Source organism: Gymnoscopelus braueri (genome assembly GCF_963280865.1).
Source record: "Gymnoscopelus braueri genome assembly, chromosome: 21".
Lineage (NCBI taxonomy): Eukaryota > Metazoa > Chordata > Actinopteri > Myctophiformes > Myctophidae > Gymnoscopelus > Gymnoscopelus braueri.
In genome coordinates, this window is record NC_137623.1 from 4,708,431 (window position 1) to 4,732,626 (window position 24,196).

Genomic DNA, 24,196 nt, shown 5'->3' on the forward strand with positions numbered 1-24,196 from the left:
AGAGAGAGAGAGAGAGAGAGAGAGAGAGAGAGAGAGAGAGAGAGAGAGTTCTATTGCTGAGGTGAGTGATTAAAGGGATTTGACAATTTAGAATCATTTGTGCAGTCTGTCTTGACTTTATAGCTATCAGACGTTTATGGAAATCAATGTGAATATTGAATAGCAAACATATGGTGCACGCATCAGTCAAGGTGCACCATCTGACCAATAGGAGAATGAGAGTCACCATCTCACACATTTGAAAACTTGAAATGGGACATATACTTTTACTCAAGTACATTTTGAATTCCGGTCTTTTACTTGTAACAGAGTATTTCTATATTGCAGTATTGATACGTTTAACCCCATGTAAGTAGAACACTGTTAACCTCATGAACCCTAGCTTCCCTATTCTGGGGAAACATTCCGTGGAAATAGCAGATCTACAAGCTCACAATAGTGTGTAGATCTGTAGAGGGCCAAGAATAGACCCCTGAGGAACCCTGTTCAATTTAAGTACAGGGTTTATATTGTTAATAAAGCTAAACTACAAGTTCAAAACGTGTCTGCTGCGACTGTGGTCGTATGTGTGGTTATATTTAGTTATGATTTGGTTCTAGTGTGGAATGGTGTGTGTGTGCCAGGTAGAGGTGAGACTGTGTGGGTGAATGTATGCAAATTCAGGTGTGCCAAGCCCGGAAGGCGATTGGTGGGGAACACTTCCAGGCCGGCCAGTGATTGGTGGGGAGCTTCCAGGAGTTCTGCCTTCCGAGTGGCTAAATAGGATGGAGTTTCCCTATATAAGAGGAACACAGACCTCAGAGCCCGTCTTCCTCCTCTTCCAACTGGCCACCATAACTTCTGTTTGTTCAGTTACTTATGAGTTCTTTGCTTTGATATAGTAACTTTGAGTTGGTATAGGTTGCTTTTTAGCTGGTTTATCCTTTTGCTTATTGTTTATGTTAGGAAGGTAAGATATTGTATTCTTGGTTATTTTGGTAGGTCAGAGATATTCATTTCCTATTAGTTCTTTCAACTTGTTGATCCAGTTGTCCTCAGTTATTCCTAAACCTTATGTATGACCCAGACTTATGTTAACCACTTTGTTATTACTTCTTTTTGCACGTTACACCCTTTGTTTGTGTGGCTGCTTGGGAGTTGGGGAAGGCGGCAACATATTCATGTTGTGTCTCAGGTACCCCTAGACTGGGGCATAACAGTGTCGCATCGTTAGCTTGTAGATCTGCTGTTTTCACTACTTTTGAGTGACACTCTTGTATGATGTAATGGGGCATTAAGTTATGGGGGGGGGGGGGGGGGATTGAAATGTGGACATATAAGGTTTCTGCCCGACAACGATAACCACATTAACCCTTTATACATAGTTGAACGGGGTCCCCCAGGGCTCTGAACTAGGCCCGATACTTTATTCTCTCAACACCAAATCTGTTTGCCTAAAATAGCCGATCTAAAAGCTCGCAGCGGTTGCATTGTGATGCATTGTAAACTTGTAGATCGGCTATTTTCGTCAAATGTTCACCTTAGAAAAAGGACGCTAGGGTTCATGTGGTTACCTTAGACACATTTTGAACATTTTAAAACATTTTTTTTTGTATGTCACTGAATGAGGAATAGTTACATGTTAGACATGTATTTGGAACCGCTACATGTAGTTCATGTATTCATTAGAACATGTAAATACATGTCATGGAGAGAATATTAGGTTCATACCTTGCTGTTAGCTGACTCATATATGTTCCTCTCTATGTTCTGAACATCAGTCACCAGGTCTTTAATGTCTTCAGCTGGGTCTCCTGTTGACATGTCCGCTACACTGCTCACCAACACACAAAGAATGAAAGAGACAAAGTCAGCAATCCGATTCAACTCATCATTCAATGAGTGATAATTGTTCAGCTGGTCTGGGGTCTAGAAGATGATGAGAACACATTGTAATGGTTCTGCTTTATGTGTGATGAACACTCACAGCAAGCGGAAAGCGGGGTCACGGTACTGTGTGATGTCTTTATGCCAAGACTTCATCATGTCTGCTGCAGAGAGAGGGAGGGCTGTGATAGAGTCCCGGCTGAGAGAAAGACAATGATAGAAAAGACAAAGTGACATACATATAATGTACTGCATGAACATATATTAACCACTTAAACCCCATTATCCGTATTCGGGGGTAACGTTTGCAGAAAAAAGTAGAAAATGGCAGATCTACAACTAATAATTAGTTTCAATGGACCCTTCGCTAAACCCCACCCCAAAAGCGATTGTCCAATGCCAGCTTAGCAACTGTTGTTAGCCTGGCATAGGTCTGGCAAGCTTTCGTCACCTGCCATAGCTGTCAGTGTTATTTCGCCCGCACACACACAATCATTTGCAACATAATAGCAAGAATAGGAATACCACGATAACGCAATGGTGACTATGAACCACCTACCCAAACCCGTTGGAGGCTGCTTTTCCCAAGCTGAAATCTGCACTTAGACCGGGTCCGGGTGTGTTGAACACATACACAGCTTAACGTCAGGAAAGTTACACGACACGACTCACTCGCCCAGGTGGTGTCAATAATAGGCTACTAATCACCGTAATCGTAACAAAATTCAGAATCACAGCGCTGCCTGTTTCGGATTCCGCACATTAAAGTATATTAATTCATTTGTTCGTCTATTTATTAACTGCTGCTGCAGTCTTACCCTGCGGTACATGAAAACTCCTGTTACAGTCATGGATCAACTTTAACCTGGTGTTTGCACTTTCTCCATTTACGGTCCGTACATCTATATAAACGTTCAGATTTCAGATATAAAGTGCTTACCCCATGGCCACGGATGTTAAAATTATGCACGGGACTCTCAAAAGTACCGTATATTCTGTATTGTTCAATAAAAAGCATTTGAATCCGATCAGTGGCCATTTTCTCATAATGTATCAGTTCAATACACCTACAAACCGATAGGGTCGCTCAGTTGAAAGCGCATGGAGAAAATGGCCACCGATCAGATTAAAATGCTTTTTATTGAACAATACGGATGATACGGGTACTTCTGAGAGCCCGTACATAAATGTAACATCCGTGGCCATGGGATAAGCACTTTATATTTTAAATATGAACGTTTATGTAGATGTACGGGCCATAAATGGAGAAAGTGCAAACACCAGGTTGAAGTTCATCCATGACTGTCGTGACAGTCGACCGTCGTGTATCCATGGCTATTACTCCCTCTAACATTTCCCATGTTTTTAGTTTATTTAAATAATGTCATGCACATTTGTCCAGTGCATAGCCTACTGCAGGCCTTGTTGACTAGATTTAGAAGAGATTTTGAAGCTCTTGCTCCTGAAATGATCGATTATTTTTAAGGGGAAAAGCCATCATTTAACATGCAAGTCAATGGGTGAGAAGCAAAGCTTGCATGTTAAATGATGCTGCCAGGCCTGGGTGTGACTAACTTCACACCACCAGTCAGAGAGTGGAGTGGGTGGGGCTTAGCGAAGGGTCCATTGTACTCTTATATTCTAGTACAGTATATTACTAGAATATATATATATATATATATATATATATATATATACTAGAATAGAAAGTATATTTTGATATCAATACTTTAGTACTTCTACTCAAGCATAATTTTGAATAAAGATTTTCTACTCTGTACATATAGTGTTTTATATTTGTGATGATAGTGAATGTTTGGTGCAATTTTATACGTTGATGAATTGAATACCTAGGACCCCAATGGAAACAAGACCGCAGGGAAGTTTTTGGTGTTATCCTTTTAGACAGTGTGAAGTGTTTGACTGTACTCGTGCTGTTTTTACATTTCTGTCTAATAAAATATTCATTCAATCAATCAAAAGGTTTGGTGTACATATCCCTGATCACCTTTAAACATATTTTATAAAGACATAAAACCATCATCATAAATAATTCAAATGTGAATGCATTCATTGTGTCTATCAGTTGAGGTTCACACAGATCAGTGATACTTTGTGTTTTCAGGTCCAGGTTCACAACTGAAGTTCAAAGGTTAATCCTTTGAACTGTCACTGTTCATAGACATGCAGCTTGATAATCAAATAAATATTAAGAAAGAAAGAAAGAAAGAAAGAAAGAAAGAAAGAAAGAAAGAAAGAAAGAAAGAAAACAAACAGACAGAGAGCCAACGTTACCTTGTGGATATGATCTTCGTCAGTTTGCAGTGCACGTTTCTGCATCTTAAATCCTCAGCAGTGTTCCTGGAGTAACAGTGTCCACATATCCAATCGACATCATCAGTGGTTGTTTTTACTAGTATTTTCATCCTGGCACACAAACACAACAAGAGTCAAGTTAGTTGTGTATTAAATCTGTGTTAATTCATTCACATCCTGCATTCATGATAACTTCTCTATAGCTAAAGAATGTTTTCATTTGAATAATTTGCACTTATGAGATTGTTGTGTATATTGTATAGTGTTATAGTGTGTATATTGTATAGTGTTATGGTGTGTATATTGTATAGTGTTATAGTGTGTATATTGTATAGTGCTATAGTGTGTATATTGTATCGTGTGTATATTGTATAGTGTTATATTGTGTATATTGTATAGTGTTATAGTGTGTATATGGAGGATTCACATACTTTGTGTGTGAAGGTCCAGGTTTGGTGAAGTCAGGAGGTTTTCCTTTAGACCGGTCACTCTTCATAGACACACAGCTGCATGTTGGAGACTCTGGTCTGTCAGATCCCTCCTCCTCTCTCTCCACACACTGACTCATCTTTAGGTCTGTATTAAACCTGTCAACGTTACAGTCAATGAAATACATCAGGAAACAGGAAATGCTGGGAAATAAGGGTTCTGCTGAATGCATGAGTGGCATCATGCCCATTGCAGGGGGGGGGGGGGGGCATACCAAGTACAGAGCCAAATAAAAGGTCATGTTAAATGTCTGAAAAAACACATGAACATGAATCCAACACGTTAATAGAAAATGTAACGTGTAAACAAACAAACAAACAAAAAACATAATTGACACAACACTGATGAAAGCTCTGTCAACAAGTCTATGAAATAATCTATGAAGAAGTTTAATCTGCAACACAAGCTACAAGCTAGTTGTAATTATAATGGTTTAATGTCCTGCTCTGACTTCTAAAAGTGTTGCTACACACACACACACACACACACACACACACACACACACACACACACACACACACACACACACACACAGTTAGAGAGAATGAGGAGGGAGACAGAGAGACGGAGCGAGAGATAGGCTACAGTCAGACAGACAGACTGAAAGTAAAAACTGCTCCATTGTTTGTTACATTTAGACAAACTTTTGTAAACAATACTGAAGGTTTCTAGTATAAGTTATAACACACTTAAACAACATTAACTTTAACAACATAGAATAAGTTATAAAACACATTAAATTAACTTGTAGAACATAAAACTCTCACCCTATATGAACCGATGGAGGACTGTGTTTACTTCCTACTTCTGACAGTGTTCACTTCAGGCAGCCAGGTCTATGAAAACAAGCCCAAAAGAAATGACTAGGTCACATGACATCACACTCACACACACTCTCTCACACACACACACACACACACACACACACACACACACACACACACACACACACACACACACACACACACACACACACACACACACACACACACACACACACACACACACACACACACTTGTGGGTTGTAGTACTCAAGACCGCGGTCTCGGTCTCGAGAACACTTTTTGATTTACTCTGTCTTGTCTCGGTCTCGCCCATAATTTGACTCGGTCTTGACTCGGGACTCTACCCCCACCGAGTCCAAGACCAAGTCATTACAATGCAATGAAATAATTTTATTATACCCATATTATGAGGAGCCTATTCACATTAAAGGTTCTATGACATTCATTTTAACTTTTTTTATTTTTTATGTTTTTTCGGGGGTTTTATGACCACAATTACACCCAACAAATCTGAACTTTGAACATTCAGTGGATTTTCTGTGGTCTGGAGTTTTCTGAATAATTAGGCTGAAAAGTAATCTGAGCTTGGCCCTTGGGCAGTGAAGTCACAGCCCATTAATCCCGCCCACTCTCCTCCTCGCCCCTCCCCTCCCCTATCCTTTCCTTTGGGGGGGGCGGAGCAGAGGCGATGATTGACAGGCAAAATCCCTCAACAGCGACACCCGCAGGCAAAGATTTATTTTTTCATTGCAGTTGAAAAGGCTTTAGAAATGTGAAAGAAAAACACCTACCAAGAAATAAATAATCCTTTGGCAAACAACATCCTAATCCATGTTCTGTTTGTTTGTCAACAATGATCTAATGGAAAGTTTATTTCAGCAGCTAGAATGTGACAGTTTGACATAGTTTGAGCCGTTTTTGCTGCACAGCACAGTCCTCGTTTAAGTTCATTGCCTTCACCTGTTTTTCTGCTGTACGCAACAGGGCATGTCTCCGCCAGGCCAGGTTTACCTACCCAGGCCATGAAATTCATAGGCAGTCATAGTAGCCAATTAGAATGAAATATGCTAAAACTGACTCATGTACTGATACAGAACCGTCGCTGTTGGGTGGAAACCTTGTATGTTCCTTTTTTTATTATTATTTAAAAACAATTTAAAATTGTGAAAATAGCCAATCTACAAGCTTCAATTATTAATAATTAAGAAATATTGTATTTTAAATAGCGCAAAATCAACTAAAGTCATTGTTAGTGCAAGTTCAATCACATTTCATTTAAATGAAAATAATTTGTGGGGAAAATACATAAAATCTGTTAATCTAATGTGATTCATATGACCCCTACTTCAGTCAGTGAAGTCCAGGGCTGAATGTGACAAATATTGAGACCAATATAACTTAGTACAAAATAATATTGGTCATTTGCCGATACATTATTTTGTGAAATAAATGAGTTATAATACATAGATAGTTATAACTATTCTTGCACTATATTAAAATAAAATCATCCTTAACCTTCAAATTAGATTATTTATGTCCGTGGCATGCCCTGGCATTTGACCTGTGTGGACTAAAAAATTACAACACCAAAGGCCAAGTGGCCTTGCCCCTAAAATGATGAAATTCCAGGCCTGGTCACAATGCGTCGCCATGGGACGTATTGTGAGCTTGTAGATCTGCTTTATATATATATATATATATATATATATATATATATATATATATATATATATATATATATATATATAATTATGACGTTTACATATTTTAAAACTGAAGATGCAAACGCATATTGAATGACAGTGTGTTTAAATCGAATGTCTCACCAGTGTTTGAAACACTGATTCATTGCTGGCGGTGTGAGACTTAGTCATTGAATGGTCTATAGCTTTACCATTCACATGTAATTCAGTCAATAAAGTAGCACATATCATGTGCTATGTAATGGTGGCCACCATGAGGCTGATTTGAACATTTTCTATCAAATAAGAAAAAAATATTAATAATTCTGGTCTCGGTCTCGACTCGGTCTCGCCTCCGGTCGGTCTCGGTCTCGACTCGGTCTCGCCTCCGGTCGGTCTCGGTCTCGACTCGGTCTCGACTTGGTCTCGCCTCCCGTCGGTCTCGGTCTTGACTCGGACTCGCCCCCCTCCCTGGCCTCTCGGACTTGGTCTTGACTTGAACTCGCTTTAGGTGGTCTCGACTACAACCACACACACACACACCAGCTAAATTATGTAATAATGTAGCAAAACACGTCTCAAACATCTTGAGAAAAGAAAGTGGCATTTTGGGAATATGTTTGAAACATTTTTAACATATCATTCTGGGGGTCCTTGACATGAAAAAGAGTCAAGAATTCCAAGTGCTTGTCCGTGGCAAGACGTGTCCATGTCCGTGGCACATTTTGTATTTTGTTTATAATGTGTACATAATCTATCCTAAATATTCACAATTTGTTTTAATGATTTTGGTGACTCGTAAAGTGTCAGGATGACTTGCTCATTAATATGTTGCAGGAGATTTGTTGTGTTGGTACCCGTACATGATTGCATCAGGTGAGGATGCAAGACAATTAAGACAAACAGCTAGAAGTAATGTTTGCTAATAGCTGCCTTCATTCTTTCATTGTTCCACTGGCATACAATTACATCATACCACCTACGCATGGTCTGAGACTTTCTCAACAACATCGAGGTGCATCGAATACTTGTTCACCTTAACAGAAACCACAACTCTTGAAATTAACAAATGAGTGGGGCAGTGTGAATTAACACAGGTTTGACCTTGGCAGTATATCATACACAGTGGTGGACAGTAACAGAGTAAATGTACTTGAGTACTGTACTTAAGTACATATTCTGAGGATCTGTACTTTACTTTAGTATTACGTAAATTATTTTAATACTTATTACTCTTACTTGAGTACATTTCCAAGACAATATTTTACTTTTACTCAAGTACATTTCTAGGAAGGCTGTAAAGTACAGAGCACTTTTAGGTTGGCTGTTTCTTTTTTCATTTTAGGGAAGGCCACACTTGCTCTCACACTAGCCATGTTTCTGCAGGCTTCCCCCTCCGCTCGCCTCTTTGTTACATTTTGTATGGGTGTGTATAGGAGTAAAAATATTTAGTTCTGGTTTCTCAGTCATTTCTATGTTTTTATAGGTGTTTCTGCAGGCTTTGTATAATGTAGTGGTTTTACAAACAAGCACATCAGTGCAGGTGGTTTAACCAGAGTTATAAGGTCCCATAAATTCATTGTGAAAACATTGCAGCAATTAATTGATGTAAAAAATAAGAAACATACTTCTACTTTTACTTCTAAAGCATGTACTGTAAAAAAATAAATAATAATAATTAGGAGTGTGCCGATATATCGTCCCGCGACATATCGCGATACGTTTTCGTGACGATATGTAGTTTTATTTATTTATTAATTTGTTTACAATAATAATAATCAGGCATGCAAACAGCCCCGAGGTGAAAAGGGTGACAACATGTTTTTTTTTCGGGTCAGGTGTCACACTATTGCCCTATTTGGATTTGAAACGTCTATTGTAGCTGAAAAGCTACAAGTTTGCATGTCTGAATAATGCAAAACAGAAATATTTGTTTGCATTTGCTTCCCCCCCCCCATATATTTTCATAATAAAAAAAGTGCCATATATCGTATCGTATCGATGTCGTGAGCCCAATATCGTATCGTTTCATGAAATTAGTGTATCGGCACACCCCTAATAATAATGACATGAGATCTACTTAAAGAGGCACTATGCAACTTTTTTTGAATGAATGAAATGTAATTTTGCCCAATCTGTATGGTAGAGTATGTTAATACAATATATGTAATAATGGTAATAATAATAATAATCATAATCATAATCATAATCATAATCATAATCATAATCATAATCATAAATAATAAATAATATAACAATTGGGGTGGTTGTATTTTGCCTCCCAGCTCTTCTATTGAGACATTTAGATCCTGTCAAAGGTCATGTCTCAGACACAGGATCTGACATGAATTTTGACCAGATGTGTTAATATAGGAAATCAAAGGTTGTGTGTATGGAGACCAAGCAAGTCAACTTGTCTCTTGTGCCATCTTGTTTTGACAGGGTGAAGTTTGCCGCTGTGCATGTCGCCGTCATCTTGTTTTGACAAGGGGAAGTTAACGGTTGTGCGTGTGGGTAGATATGAAAATGCAGATAACAGCTTCTTCTTTGTGACCACATCCTTTGCTCTCATGAGAGCAGAGGATGTGGTCACAAAGAACCACATGCCTTGCAAACAACACATGCCTCTCTGCAACCACCATCTCTGTAGGCATGGATGCCGATTTATGTTGGGTGGGTAGGGTACTCACCGACAAGTCACACATATCAACCAAGTTTTAACCCCTTAATCAGAAATACCTGATGAAAGTCAGTTGGAAACATTGTACTTGCAATAAAATACTTTTTTTGCTGTAAATGAAGACAGTGTGCACGATCACCATTCTTTCCTGTCTCATGCACTGGCTGCCTGCTCCTACGCACCTGTCCCAGTAGATGTGCAAAAGGACCTTTTTTTTTTTACTACATTTCAAGTCATGCAATTTGATTATTGGCTGATGATGAAACCATAACTGGCATAAGGACTTTGCAGATTACAGGGAGAGAGTTTGAATGACAGAAATCTGTTCACAATAACACACGGTATCAGAGCGGGTACATCATGCATCCTGTGCACGTTACAAAGCATCACACAATAGTCATCCGACCGACACATTTCCTGTGGGTGCTCGGCTTTCTCCGTGGGTGCTTGGGCTCCCCGGCACCCACAGGGCACCAATGTCTGCAGGTCTCTGCACAAACATACACTGAACAGGGAGACTGTTTTGTTTCTATGTCAACTCTGTGCAAACAATTTAATATAGGTATGGTTTTGCCCACTCTTTCGATAATCATTGCTAAATTTTGGGGCTCTGGCTCATGGACTATAAGCATTTCTAATGACATCTAATGTGCATTCCACACCATAGGCGATTTTTGCCTTTGCCACCAGGGGGGGGCCCTGCCCCACCCCCAAAGATCGCCTATATTCCACACACACATTTGCTTTACAAATACTCTTCTCCGTTTATACCTTCATTTAACATATTCAAGATCACTTTTATACACTTTATCTCATCATTTCTCACCTGTAAACACACAGACAAACTAAAGGCACATTACACACCTTGCCAACTCTGGTCCTATTCTGAACAGGACCCCTGCTGTCCAACATGTGCATTGCACAGTGAGTGTTTCGCTGCCCAAAGACTGCCTGTCCCAAATGCAACACCCAGAATGATAAAGTGTTTTACAGCTTTAGTAAATGTATTTTATGTGCCACGCTTCAACCACCAGTTCACAGAATAATGTGAAAAACATCCTAATGAAATGAAATGAAATGCAAAAATGTATCAAATGGAATAATACACAATATGGGGGTATGCCTGTTTTAGTAAATAATATAATCATGTATCTCAATTCCCAATATAATCATGTATCTCGCATATATTATAGTATATTGTGGGTTGTATATTGAGATGGCAGATATGCCACATTAAAAAAGACAAATCAAACAAATGGGACACTTCATTAGAACACAAAAAGATTGCTACAGCCTCAGTAGGGGGTCCTTCCTCCATTCCGACATCCCACTACTCCGACTACGTGGCTTCCGCGTGCGGTTAGGGTTAGGGTTAGGGTTAGGTATAGGGTTAGTAACCGTCGGAAAGGCGACATGTCGGAAAGCCGACATGTAACCCCTCAGTAGTCAAACAGTGAAATGATGGTATTTCACGATGCCTCTCATATGGATTGACAGCTGCAGTACATCGTTCTCCCATACCTCGAGAGGATGCTCTGTCTCAATAGTGGGCGTGAATTAATTTGTAGTCCGCCGTGTGTCTCTATATTGCCATAATGACTTCTAAAAGCATTAACATTGGTTCACAAAGTTTCCTTACCCAGCGTTAGGCTGAATACCCTCAAGCCTCCAAGTCTTCCACCAAACACCCAAATGTAGGCTTTCTGGACAAACAGAAGGCTGCAAACCTGGCCACCCCTTTTATGCACTTCTCTTAAAGGGGCAGTGCTACATTTCATACAGTTTCAGAAATACACATTAGCTAAGACAGTGGTTCTCAAACATTTTCATTTCAAGGGCCCTCACATTAATATGTATTCTGACACGGACCCCCACATATTTTGTGCCAGGGTCCCCCCATACAAGATTTGTGTTAAAATGTTTCAAAAATAGCTAAATAGCCATCAGTATATACTATATGGTTACTTTATCATTCCATTTCATTAGGTTGAACGCGTTGTGAGCTTGTAGATCTGCTATTTTCAAACATTTTAGTACTTTTACTTTTGGTACTTTAAGTATATTTTGATGCCAATACTTTTGTACTTTTACTCAAGTAACATTTTGAACATAGGCCTTTTACTTGTAACAGAGTATTTTTTTATATTGCGGTATTGCTACTTTTACTGAAGTAAAACATGTGAGTACTTGTTCCACCACTGCGTGGTTCTCCATGCATCATGTCTATCTCACCACTACTTTCTGCTCATACATCCTTCATCAGAACGTCCACATTATGTTGATGTGGGACAACCACGCCCCCAGAACCCACTGTTTGCACTGAAGAGCATTGGACATGCTGGCCATTCATAGGTACTGCAGCTTAAAACGGCCTGGGGCCACTGTACATGAACGAGAGAAAACCAAGCGTTTCGACCAATGGGCTCGACTCACGAGCTCGCGCACGGGGCTGTGCACCGAGGTGACGCAAAACGTGTCACCGAGGTGACGCAAAACGTGTCACAGAGGTGACGCAAAACGTGTCACAGAGGCCCCAAATAGGCCACGCCCATCACATTTTCCAACCCAGAAGAAGGGGTGAATTGGCCTCATGCTCTGGGTGAGCAACTCAATGCAAGTGGATGGGAGGGGATTTCTGGTGCCCTCTCTGTTATTTTTAACTCTATGGGGAAAACCTTAGTGATCAATGTCCATGAGTAGAATCCTACAGCAACAGTTCCTTATATTTATTTATCACTTCTACCTCCTGATAGATGATAGTCTTGAGAGTAACCGACTTTACTTGAGTACATAACAGAACGTGTACTTTTGGCAAGCCTCTGTCATTATAAAATTATTCTACGTATTACAATATCAGTAAGATGGCCATAGGAATGATTCTAATAAAGTTACCTGATTCTGAAAAATGCTCAAAGGTCAGCAAAGGAGGTCAGCAGTTGGGAATGTCCTATTAAGGTATTGAATGACCTAAAACCACCTTTAGAAGAAAAAAAATCATACCCAAAGCATATCCCACGCGGTCCTGTTGGACTTTTATTGGCCAATAAATGGTTAATAACGATAAGTGTGCTAATTGCTCAACACTTAACTCTTAACAACAAAGTTGAATATCATACACTAGGCCTATAGATTATATTTCAATAATAAAAGTAAATAGGAAAAAAAATATTCTAGGTCCAACACATTTCCAGTAGTATATTTTTTGTAATAGAGAGGTATGGTTACATATAACCCCCTATAAAAAAGAAACAGAATCTCAATGCTGACAGCTCAGCAGATGGTCTCATGAATATATGTGTATAGACAATATTTTGGAGAAATACAAAAACCTTTTTTTTCACACCCCACCTCAGCGGCTGCCAGACTATTATATTTGGGGAAAGTGAAAAATCCCACTGAGAAAAACTTTTGCGGGGGAACGCCCCTTGCCTAGTCCTATATCCCATATTAGTGGCTTTAGCAACTTCGACCCGGAATAGGGCCCATGGTGATGCTGCCTTTGGTAGCTACTGTATGTGTTATAGAGACATGGGCCCTCATTTATCAATGGAGCGTAAAAAAAGGCTTATATCTTTACACCATCGTCCAAGTCACATTTATGAAGCGATCCTATACAGCTGAGCCAATCCTAGCGTACATTTGGTCGGAGCCTTGATAAATGTCACGGGCTGAAACCGAGCGTCATGTAAATAACACGTCCTTAAATATTCTCGAAACGCCCCCGATTTTATGACCGATTTTGAAGAACCAGAATACGACCAAACAACGCATGGAAAGCCAATAAGAGAGCTTCCCCCGCTCACCTCCCTGCCTTTCATGTCCGCGTCTGACGTATACACACACACACACACACACACACACACACACACACACACACACACACACACACAAACACACACACACACACACACACGCACACCTACTTGCAAGCCCAAGTGTAGCATTGGCACTCTGTGGAAATAGCAGTATTCCGTGATGGTACAATCTTTGTCAAGTAGCCTACATGAATGACACTAATCTAACCGTCATAAATCATACCATGCGTTTGTATATTAAATTAACCCATTACAAGCAGTGCGCGTTCTAGTTTACACTAAAATAAAGCAATCATGTATTCCCCCTTGAGTCACAGGCTGCCGTGACGCCATGTTAAATGAGAAATAGCAGGCAATAATCTGAACGTTTATGGAGTGATCATTGATGAATGAATTATAAACATTAATGGATGAAGGCTGGTGTGTGTTTGGAGGGTTAAATGTCCGATCTCCCGCGGTGGCCCAAATGAATCCACAGCATGAAGAATGGACCCTTCGCTAAACCCCACCCCAAAAGCGATTGTCCAATGCCAGCTTAGCAACTGTTGTTAGCCTGGCATAGGTCAGGCAAGCTTTCGTCACCTGCCATAGCTGTCAATGTTATTTCGCCCGCACACACACAATCATTTGCAACATAATAGCAAGAATAGGAATACCACGATAACGCAATGGTGACTATGAACCACGTACCCAAACCCGTTGGAGGCTGCTTTTCCCAAGCTGAATTCTGCACAAACTGCAAGGCTGAATGGCTGTGTTGTTGAACACGTACACACACAGCTTAACGTCAGGAAAGTTACACGACAAGACTCACTCGCCGGCCCAGGTGTCAATAATAGGCTACTAATCACCGTAATCGTAACAAAATTCAGAATCACAGCGCTGCCTGTTTCGGATTCCGTACGTTACAGTATATTAATTCATTTGAGTCTTACCCTGCGGTACACTCCTGTTACAGTCATGGATCAACTTTAACCTGGTGTTTGCACTTTCTCCATTTACGGTCCGGTACATCTATATAAACGTTCAGATTTCAAATATAAAGTGCTTACCCCATGGCCACGGATGTTACAATTACGCACGGGACTCTCAAAAGTACCCGTATATTCTGTATTGTTCAATAAAAAGCATTTTAATCCGATCAGTGGCCATTTTCTCATAACGTGTCAGAGTGCAATACACCTACAAACCGATAAGCACTTTATATTTGAAATATGAACGTTTATGTAGATGTACAGGCCATAAATGGAGAAAGTGCAAACACCAGGTTGAAGTTCATCCATGATGATCGTGACAGTCGACCGTCGTGTATCCATGGCTATTACTCCCTCTAACATTTCCCATGTTTTTAGTTTATTGAAATAATGTCATGCACATTTGAAGCTCTTGCTCCTGAAATTATCGATTATTTTTAAGGGGAAAAGCCATCATTTAACATGCAAGTCAATGGGTGAGAAGCAAAGCTTGCCAGGCGCTGCCAGGCCTGGGTGTGACTAACTTCGCACCACCAGTCACAGAGTGGAGTGGGTGGGGCTTAGCGAAGGGTCAATGACCTGCGCTGGTCAAAGGTTTGGAGGGTCGGGTTTATATCATCAACCCAGCCCAGGTTGATTAACTCCATATAGGACACACTACTGTAAGTTTGTAGACCACGCTGTCCATGAAAAGATTACAGCGGTGCGGCCGCACCAGTCCCGACTCCCGAAAATGCTCTCGCATAAGCTCTCGTATATTTTGAAAAGAGCAGATCTACAAGCTCACAACACATCGCAATGCGACACGTTGTGAGCTTGTAGATCTGCTGTTTTCAAATAGCCAATGCAGCCAGATCTGCAAGCTTAACCGAATGACTGTTAAAGCAGTTTGTTTAAATTAGTTTATAAAATGTTATATTTTCACAGGGATTATTTATTAGTGAATTACATTATACATTTAGGAGTGGATATATGTTCAGATGCCTGTCAGACGGTCAGACAATGGTGCTCCGTAGATCAACAATGGAACAAACGGGTGCAGCCAAAGCCAACAACTGCTCCCGAGCAGACTTGATATCTGTGCGGGCCGTACGCTGAACTCAAAGTCAGGATATATTGATAAATGCCGAAAGTTGCGGTGATCTCACCGTACGCCCATTATTTGGTCTACAACGCGTTGATAAATGAGGGCCATGGTGAGGCTGCCTTTGGTAGCTATGCATCAAGGATCTGGAACTTGCTCACCCTGCATATCAGACAGGCAACCTCGGCTTTAAGAGGCAGCTAAAAACCCATTTCTATGACCTCGCTTTTAACTAATCTCCTTTTAACTGCCCCCCCACCCCACACACACTTTTTTCACTGTTTGTATTTTTCTCTTGACTAGACTGACTTATTGCTTTGTTTAACTGTTTAACTGTGTTTTTAACTAGAATGTAAAGCACTTTGAACGGCATTTATGTCTTACTATCATTATTATTGTTATTAGTACTATTATTATTATAAGCTAATCATCTGAGGACCCCCCCCCCCCCCCCACACTTATAAGTGAACCACTTATATGAGGGGTTGAGTTGACCTGTTGTTCACACCCATTAAAAGGGCCTGAGAGGTGATTAAGAGACAGAAGACATTTTCCCAGATTTAAATTTATTACAAATCATTTTAAAGCTTACATTCTGTACTTTCATAATCTGTAACAAGGCTGAACAATGACCATGGCCCTTTGGACACGTTCAGTACTTTGTGTCGACTCTCACATCATTGTTTTCCCACTGCAGGGCTTAAAACAATCATCTAAGCTTTAACATGTTAACCAACAGAAACAAAACATTTAATTTAAGTTGCAAACAGAAAAAATAGAGCAAATACAGATCTTGTAGAGTGAAAACAGCCATAGATGCACTGATGGGTGAGAAGGGGAATCTTGTATTCGGTCCTGAAGGAGATGGGGAGCCAGTGAAGTCAACGGAGGATGGGTGTGATATGATCATAATTATTTTCGCACTCTCATCAGGATCCTAGCAGCGCTGTTTTGGATGTACTGGAGCCTCTGCAGGCTCCTGCTAGGGATCCCGATGAGTAGAGCATTGCAGTAGTCCAGCCTGGAGGAAACAAAGAAGTGGACGAGTTTCTCAGCATCTGGCAGGGTGAATGTGGAGCGGAGTATGGAGATGTTCTTGAGGTGGAAAAAGGAGGTCTTACAGTGTCTCTGTCTCTGTGTAAGACTTACACAGATGTTTAATGTGTCGAAGTTGAGGTGTGGGTCCATTTTCAGGACCCACTCCATTTTTATTGTAGCGACTACTTCTTCCCAATATTCAAAAAACATTAAGAAGTAGTGCTATGAGGCTGAGCTTCGGCAGGAACTGTGCGACGCGTTTCCAAACAAAACCAGAAAATGTATGCTGTTAAGGTGATTTATTAACACAAGAAAAATAAGGTCAAAACATTTTGTACTGACAATTACATTAATTAAACTTAAACCCTAAACACCTAAATGTATAAAAGAAATACAAAATATTGAGCCTAGCTCACCCCCATTCTCTTACTGAATGCCCAGCTGCCTGAGACACACATCTGAAATAAACTAAAGATAATGAGCCGACACACAGCAGGCGCTAATCACTCAATTGCTATAGGAAGTGGGACATCAAAACAAAGTGTGGGAAAAAAACAAACACAAATAAGATCAAACAAAATATACATTTTGGCTCCTACGGGGGGAGGGAGGGGGGGGTGAGTCAATCTTGAGGTAAAGTTGAGTGTTGTTAACATAGCAGTGGAAGGAGATACCATGCTGGCTGATGACGTGGCCGAGGGGGAGCATGTAGAGGGTGAATAGTATGGGGCCGAGTGCGGATCCCAGGGGAACACCGCAGGTGACAGGGTGTGTCCGGGATTTTTTTCCTTCTCAAGGATACCCGCTCGGTTCTGTCGGAGAGACTGAAACCAGTTAAGATACCAATGGAGTGAAGGCGGAGGGGGATGTCGTGGTGAACAGTATCGAATGCTGCAGTCAGATCCAGCAGGATGAGGAGTGAAGGGGAACCTACATCAGCTGCCATCAGTAGGTCATTAGTGATCCTGACGAGGGCTGTTTCCGTACTATGGGCTGCACGGAAACCAGACTGAAATTTCGCAGGGATGCTGTTAATGTGTAAATGGTCCTGGAGTTGTGCAGCCAACCACCACTTTTTCCGAAACTTTGGAAAGAAAAGGGAGGTTAGAAATGGGCCTGTAGTTGGCAAAGTTATCTGAGTCTAATGAGGGTTTTTTGAGCAGGGGTGTGATGATGGCAGTCTTCAGTGCAGAGGGAACGAGGCCAGACTGGAGTGAGAAGTTTATGGTTTTGGTTATCAGGGGACTTATGGCACAGATGTTTAGCTTTATTAGGCTGTGGGAAGGGGTCCAGGGCACAGGAGGAGGGTTTCATCTTTTTTGATGATCAACCTCTCGTTGCGTGATGGTGGAGAAACAGCGGAGAGGCTGAGAAAACCCAGGCCTTTTATTAGGCAAAACATGTAAACAGCACAATTACATTTATAATACTTTGTCTAAATGGTCCGTCCAAAAAAGTCCTTGCGGTCTTTTTTCCATTGGGGTCCTTGGTATTCAATTCATAGACATACAGTATATAGTAGCAACCAAACAACACAACACAAAAATACAGAAAAAATAACACTATATGTACAAACAAAACAAAAATGCAGAAGAAAAAAAAGAAGAACAAGGTGAAGAAGGTGATATTGTTATTGCACTGTTCTCTGTGAATTCTGAGTGAGTGGAAGATAGTGGTTAGTGATAGTGTGGAGAAACCACATGGTAGATTAATGGTGGAAAAAAGCTGCTTGGAATTGCCGGGACTATTGTTAACTAAGTTGGAGTAGAACTGTGCTCGTGCATCTCTAAGGGCTTTAGAGTAGGCCTTCTGGTAGTCTTTGCAGGCCAGTTTGGTCCTGTGGCATTGAGACGCCGCTCTATAACGTGCCCAGCTGTCTTCATCCTTCGCAGCTCACAGGTGTACCAGGGGGCTGTGTGTGAAAAAGTGACTGTTTTTTTTTTTTTTTTTGGAGGTCCAGTGTTGTTGTGTCTTGGTTGATGTTTTTGATGTTTCTGAAGGAGATTTGGTGCTTGGGATTGGCGTGGAGGGGTGGGAATGGCAGCTCCATTTGGATGAGCTGTCAGACACACCTACTTCATGTACTTGGAGATTGCTGATGGGGACAGAATGGGTAATGACTAGGTCCAGGGTATGCCCCTCGTCATGTGTGTGGACGTTGATGTGTTGGGTGAGGATTAAGCAGTCCAGTAATTGCAGCAGGTCAGAAGCAGGCGGGCGGGAGGGGTTGTCAACATGAATATTAATATCGGCAAGTATAATCAGATCATCTTAAAGGTCCTGTGGAGACTTAGGTAAGAAAAGATCTCCGTTAATAAACTCGCCACATCCCCGTGAAATCTCTTTCTTTTTTCCCAATATTTTAATCCCACGATTTTGTAATGTTTGTGTTTTCACAAACATTCTCACCTGGTCCCAATTTTTCATGCCTCCTTCAATGCATGAGAGCCAACTGACCTTCTTGTCACCTGACAGGGGGGAGTTTCCCTGGTAGGTCGTAGCGTGTGGAAGGAACACGTTATTCCAACCAGTTTCCTTCCCCTCCATCAGGCGGCCCGGCTGTCATGGGGGAGGCGATATAGCGACCAGGATTACTACATGTTTTTGAGAGGGTATTAACTACCCTAGGAGACATGGGGAGAACATGCAAACTCCACACAGAGTAGGCCCTTTCGCCAACCCCACCCAGGGTATGACACGTCCCCAGTGCCCACAGCGCCCTCGGCAGGAATCGAACCCGGGACCTTCTAGCTGTGAGGCAACAGCGCTACCGAATGCGCCACCGTGCCCCGAAATCTCTTTCTTTGACAAATTCTCACAGCGCCTTGTAGAATGTCCAAAAAGGCATATTCCAGTAGAGAATCCAAAACGTTCTTTCCACTTTCAATTGTTTTAGTGCCCAGGCAAAGAGGCAGGAGGACGAGATAGACAATTAATATGAAAGGAAATTTGACTTTAACAGTTTAATACGATTGGATATTCTACAGGTGTTTAATAAGGGCTATGTGTCCACTGTGCATAGTCAAAAGGTCTATTGTATGTATCTCCAGACGTCCTGTCAGGATGTAACAGGGAGTAGGTGGTACAGATGTATTCTTATCATGATATATATGCTAGCGGTGAGGAAGCCAGAGGGACATGAACCTCTCTCAGAACAGCTCATGGTGTCTGTGCCATAACTCCCTCTTTTCCAGTAGACTGTGTTGAAGATATGGTCTGGGTTTAGTGCAAAACGGAGTGAAGAGACCAGGTCTAAACAATAGCGGTTCTGTGAACCTCCCTGTTTCAGCAGGAGCAGGGAGTAAAATGGCTTTTTGCAGGCATCCTCTTGCCTCTCATGAGAGTACATCTGCATGCGTTGCCCACACATACTGTACAACTCTCAAAACACCATTGTGTGTGGGTCTTATCTCTTGTTAAGGCCCATAGACTCATGTATTTACATTTTGCTGTAGCTATTTCAATAGCAGGTAATGCAGAAAACCCCTTGGCATGGGGCTCCCTACCTACAAACATACTGCTGGTGATTAGTATGTGTTCACATACTCCATTTAACATTGTCCATGACCTTCATCAGGTGTCTGAATAAACATAAGTCAGACACATGATTCCACTTCATGAGTTAAAACATTTTAAAGGCATTTGCCAAATCTTTGTGTCCTGAGGTCGTAGTTGAAACATCCTGTGTTTAATCTCTGAAACAGTCAATGTGTGTCCATGCCGTAGCCATGCACCCTGTTGAAGTGTCCTTGAGCAAGGCATTGCACTTGTCACTGTTCGTTTACTTTGAAGTTGCTCTGGATGAAAAAGATGACAGTTAAATATAATGATCCAACTTCAGTGTGTCAACTCAAGTCCATTGGTACAGTTTTACATCAACCCAAGATCGTCAGAGAGTAATGGGTCGGTTTCACATAGAATTAATATCATGCTTGAACTTGCAGCAGTTCCTTTGCGCCACACTGTGTCAATGACAAAACGTGCCTTATCCTGTGTCACTAGCTTGACATTGGCGTCATCATACTCTTCTCTGATTATCACACCCTTTTGGAAAAGTTGGTCCAGGACACCGTTGAGAATGGGATGTGAAACGCTGTCGATGAAGCTTTTGCGCACAGACAAAAGTTTGTCTTTCGCCTCATGACTCGGTGTGCGCTGAACTTGTTTTCTTAAAACAGCAGCTGAAAGGTCTACATCGCGCTCCCATGGACAGTCGGAGGTATTACTGCTTAGAAGTAAACTAACAGAACTAAGCCTTCGCTTTAAAATCACGTCAAATGTTTCGATGTAATCACGATAGGATAGTTCATCAACTTCAAATTCTGCCTTTTTTGGTTGAATTTTGATGGAATCATCTTGAGGGGAAGTGGAGAGGGTGTATTCTTGCTTTGGAATTAGTTTACAGGGAGGGTTTCCAATGAAGATTTCCTCTCCATTTAATGCCCTCCTTACCTTCAGCACTTCACTTAGCACAACATTCCGAGGCAGCAGCAACACTTTCAAAATTGAAGTGGGATGATCATCAATTGGTGGTGCATAAAACAGTGACACCAATGCCTGGACAGGACTGGGCTGGACAGGACTGGACTGGACAGGACTGGGCCCGAACAACATATCTTTGATGGTGCCAAATAAAGATAATCCAGTTACATTTATGATAACATGAGTTTCTGTGATCAAATGGGGTTTGATCAGCTCAAAGCCATCATCATTTATCACATGGAGAACAGACAAGGATTTGCCTCCACCCATGGAGAGGATCTCACAATGTGGAAATTGTAACTGACACACAGACCCCTGAGAACCTTTGATGTCAAACAGTGGTCCTGCAGGCCTCTTCATGCCAAGCTGGGATAGAAGCCCTCGGTCCCAGTGGACTGTCCTGTAAGTCACATCTCCCTCTGTCTTCATCTTAAACACCAGGCCGGTCACGCTGCATTGGACCAGTCCTGCTTGGGTGCAGTGGAACCTGTAGCTTTCCTTGTTTTCTACAACAATGATATCAGGTGTAATTTTCTGTGTTTTGTCCAGTAGTGTAACATCATTTACGCTGTGGGACCGCTTGGCTCTGAAACTTGTCTTGTTCTCTAAACATGGAATTTGGCTCAGTGAGGGTAAGCTGTGAGAACGAGGCAGAGAGATGGATTCATCTATCCTCAAACCACTGAAGCATCTACTTAGATCAGTTTCATCTTGGAGTTCCAGAGAGGGATGTGGAGAGGACAGTGACTCTGTAACATGATGGTCTTCCATCTCACCATGCAAAGGAATAGTTCCCTAAAAACAGAGACAATTAAATACATTTATGGATATTAAATAAACATAAATAGAGAGTAACGGAATAAGACTGTTGTACAGCTCTTAAGAATGTAAATATCACCCAATGCTGATTGTTGTGATTCCTGACCAATATGCCAAACCGATCATCATTATAACTAAATGATGTATTATTTTATTTAAAGGTAGGGTAAGTGATACTTTTTGGTAATTATTATTTTTTTGTTAAAAGGTTAAAGTACTATATTCTTATAGTAATCATTGCTACAGAGCGTTTGTTCGGTCACAGGGGTCTCTCCAGCTCTTTAGTAAACAGAATATAAATACATTTTCAGGTAGGTGACATATTTTAAGCCAATCAGGAGAGAGCACTGAAAATGCATTTTCTGTTTAATAAAGAGCTGGAGAGACATGGAGACTCCTTTTACTGAACACACACTCTATAGCAATGAGTACTATCAGAATATAGAGCTATTTAACACTTAATTTAACCAAAGTAAATCACTTACCCTACCTTTAAATGTAAACACAGCTACACTTAGGCACCATAGCATTCGACTGTTATAGGCAGGGGTGCACATAACTGGTGCGCAAGTGCGCATGCGTCGTCAAAATGCATGCTGCACGGCACATCTAATGAAGGGAGGCGCTCTCGCGTACCAACAGCTGGGAACGCTGGAAGAGGAATTTACTTCCTGAAGCCATTCTCACACATTTACGGTGAAGCACGCGGTCGCCCCATACACACCCATGGGGAGGAGACGGAGACGGAGGGGACGCACGCTGCACATGAGTGAGTGTGGCCTCGAATCCATCCTGCGAGACGTGTCGCGGCAACATTTATTTATTTATTTATTTGGTGAGCACCAAGTAACATATCCAGGTGCTCCCCTGAGAACTAGACCAAAAAAAGTGCACCTCTGGTTATAGGTAATAAGATAAGCCTATACTGATATTTTCACCACCTAGGACGTGCGTGTGTCCTCAAGTTGTGTGTCCATGGATGAGGTGGTGGATCTGCTCAGAGGGGGGGGTTCTAAGTGCGGGGGGTGCACACGCTTTGCGCGATTAAAAAATATATATTTATTTTTACCGACAGCAGCTGAAGTCCTTGTCATGTCTGTCTGTCTATCAGTCCCTCCTGGTACACACAACACCAGGGCTACACAAAACCACTACCACAGTAGCACTGAGCAAATGAGTCAAACATACTGATGTATGTCCACCTGCTGCACTGAGATGCTTTAACTATAGGCCACTGAGAATGTGAATATTTGTTGGTTTGTTAAGAGATATCACAGGTGTGTTTTGGTCAAGAGACAGTCATATAATTAGACAGAGGCTACAGTGATTATGTGGTCTGATAGATCTAGAGGTTCGTACCACTTCAGACAGCATCCAGGCTAGTTGTCTGCCTATAGTTACTCTGTCTTTATATAGACTCTGCTGGTTTTCCATCCTACCAGATAGTTCATTACATTCATTTGAGTTGAGAACCTCTGGGTTAATAATGATCTCACCTCTGGTTTATCCTCCATCGTCACGTCAGGTTGACCTTTGACCCTCTTGCTCTCTCCCTCTGCTCCCCCCTCCTCCTCCTCATCCTCCTCTTCCTGCTTCCTCACCCATGATGGATGGATGGATGGAGAGAAAGAGAGAAAGAGAGAAAGAGAGAAAGAGAGAAAGAAAGATGGATTTTTCTGATTGTTTTGAATCTTGCGTCTGACAAATATTACATATTATATTATATAAAAACTAAAACTAAAACACTTTAACTAATAAAAAACTAAATTTAAACTGTAAAGGCTTTAAAAAAGATAAACATACATGTATGTAAACTAGCAACATTATAATCTCTTTAAGTCAGCACCACTGCCCTAAACATGTAGTGTTGTTGTTGGTGGTGCCCCCAGATGTACCCCCCACCCTTTTTTTTGTTACCAAATGGGTTCCCAGATTGGCAAAACTATAATAACCTTGTCCCCAGGAGGAAGGGGAGATGTTGATGTCTGATCCATGGACTTCATTTCCATCTGACCAGACTGTTCCATGCTCACTTTCTCCTGGTACAACTCATCACTGACATCACTGAAATCACTGAAATCACTGTCATCACTGTCATCACTGACATCACTGACATCACTGTCCATCTGACCAGACTGTTCCATCTCTACAGAAGAACAACAAAC

General features: G+C 41.3%; 1 long non-coding RNA gene across 1 annotated transcript in view; it reads left to right on the top strand.

Moving 5' to 3' along the window:
* LOC308077449 overlaps positions 1-24,196 on the top strand; it is a 78,602-nt gene that overhangs the window by 8,405 nt on the left and 46,001 nt on the right. The gene's annotated exons all lie outside the window — the stretch shown is intronic.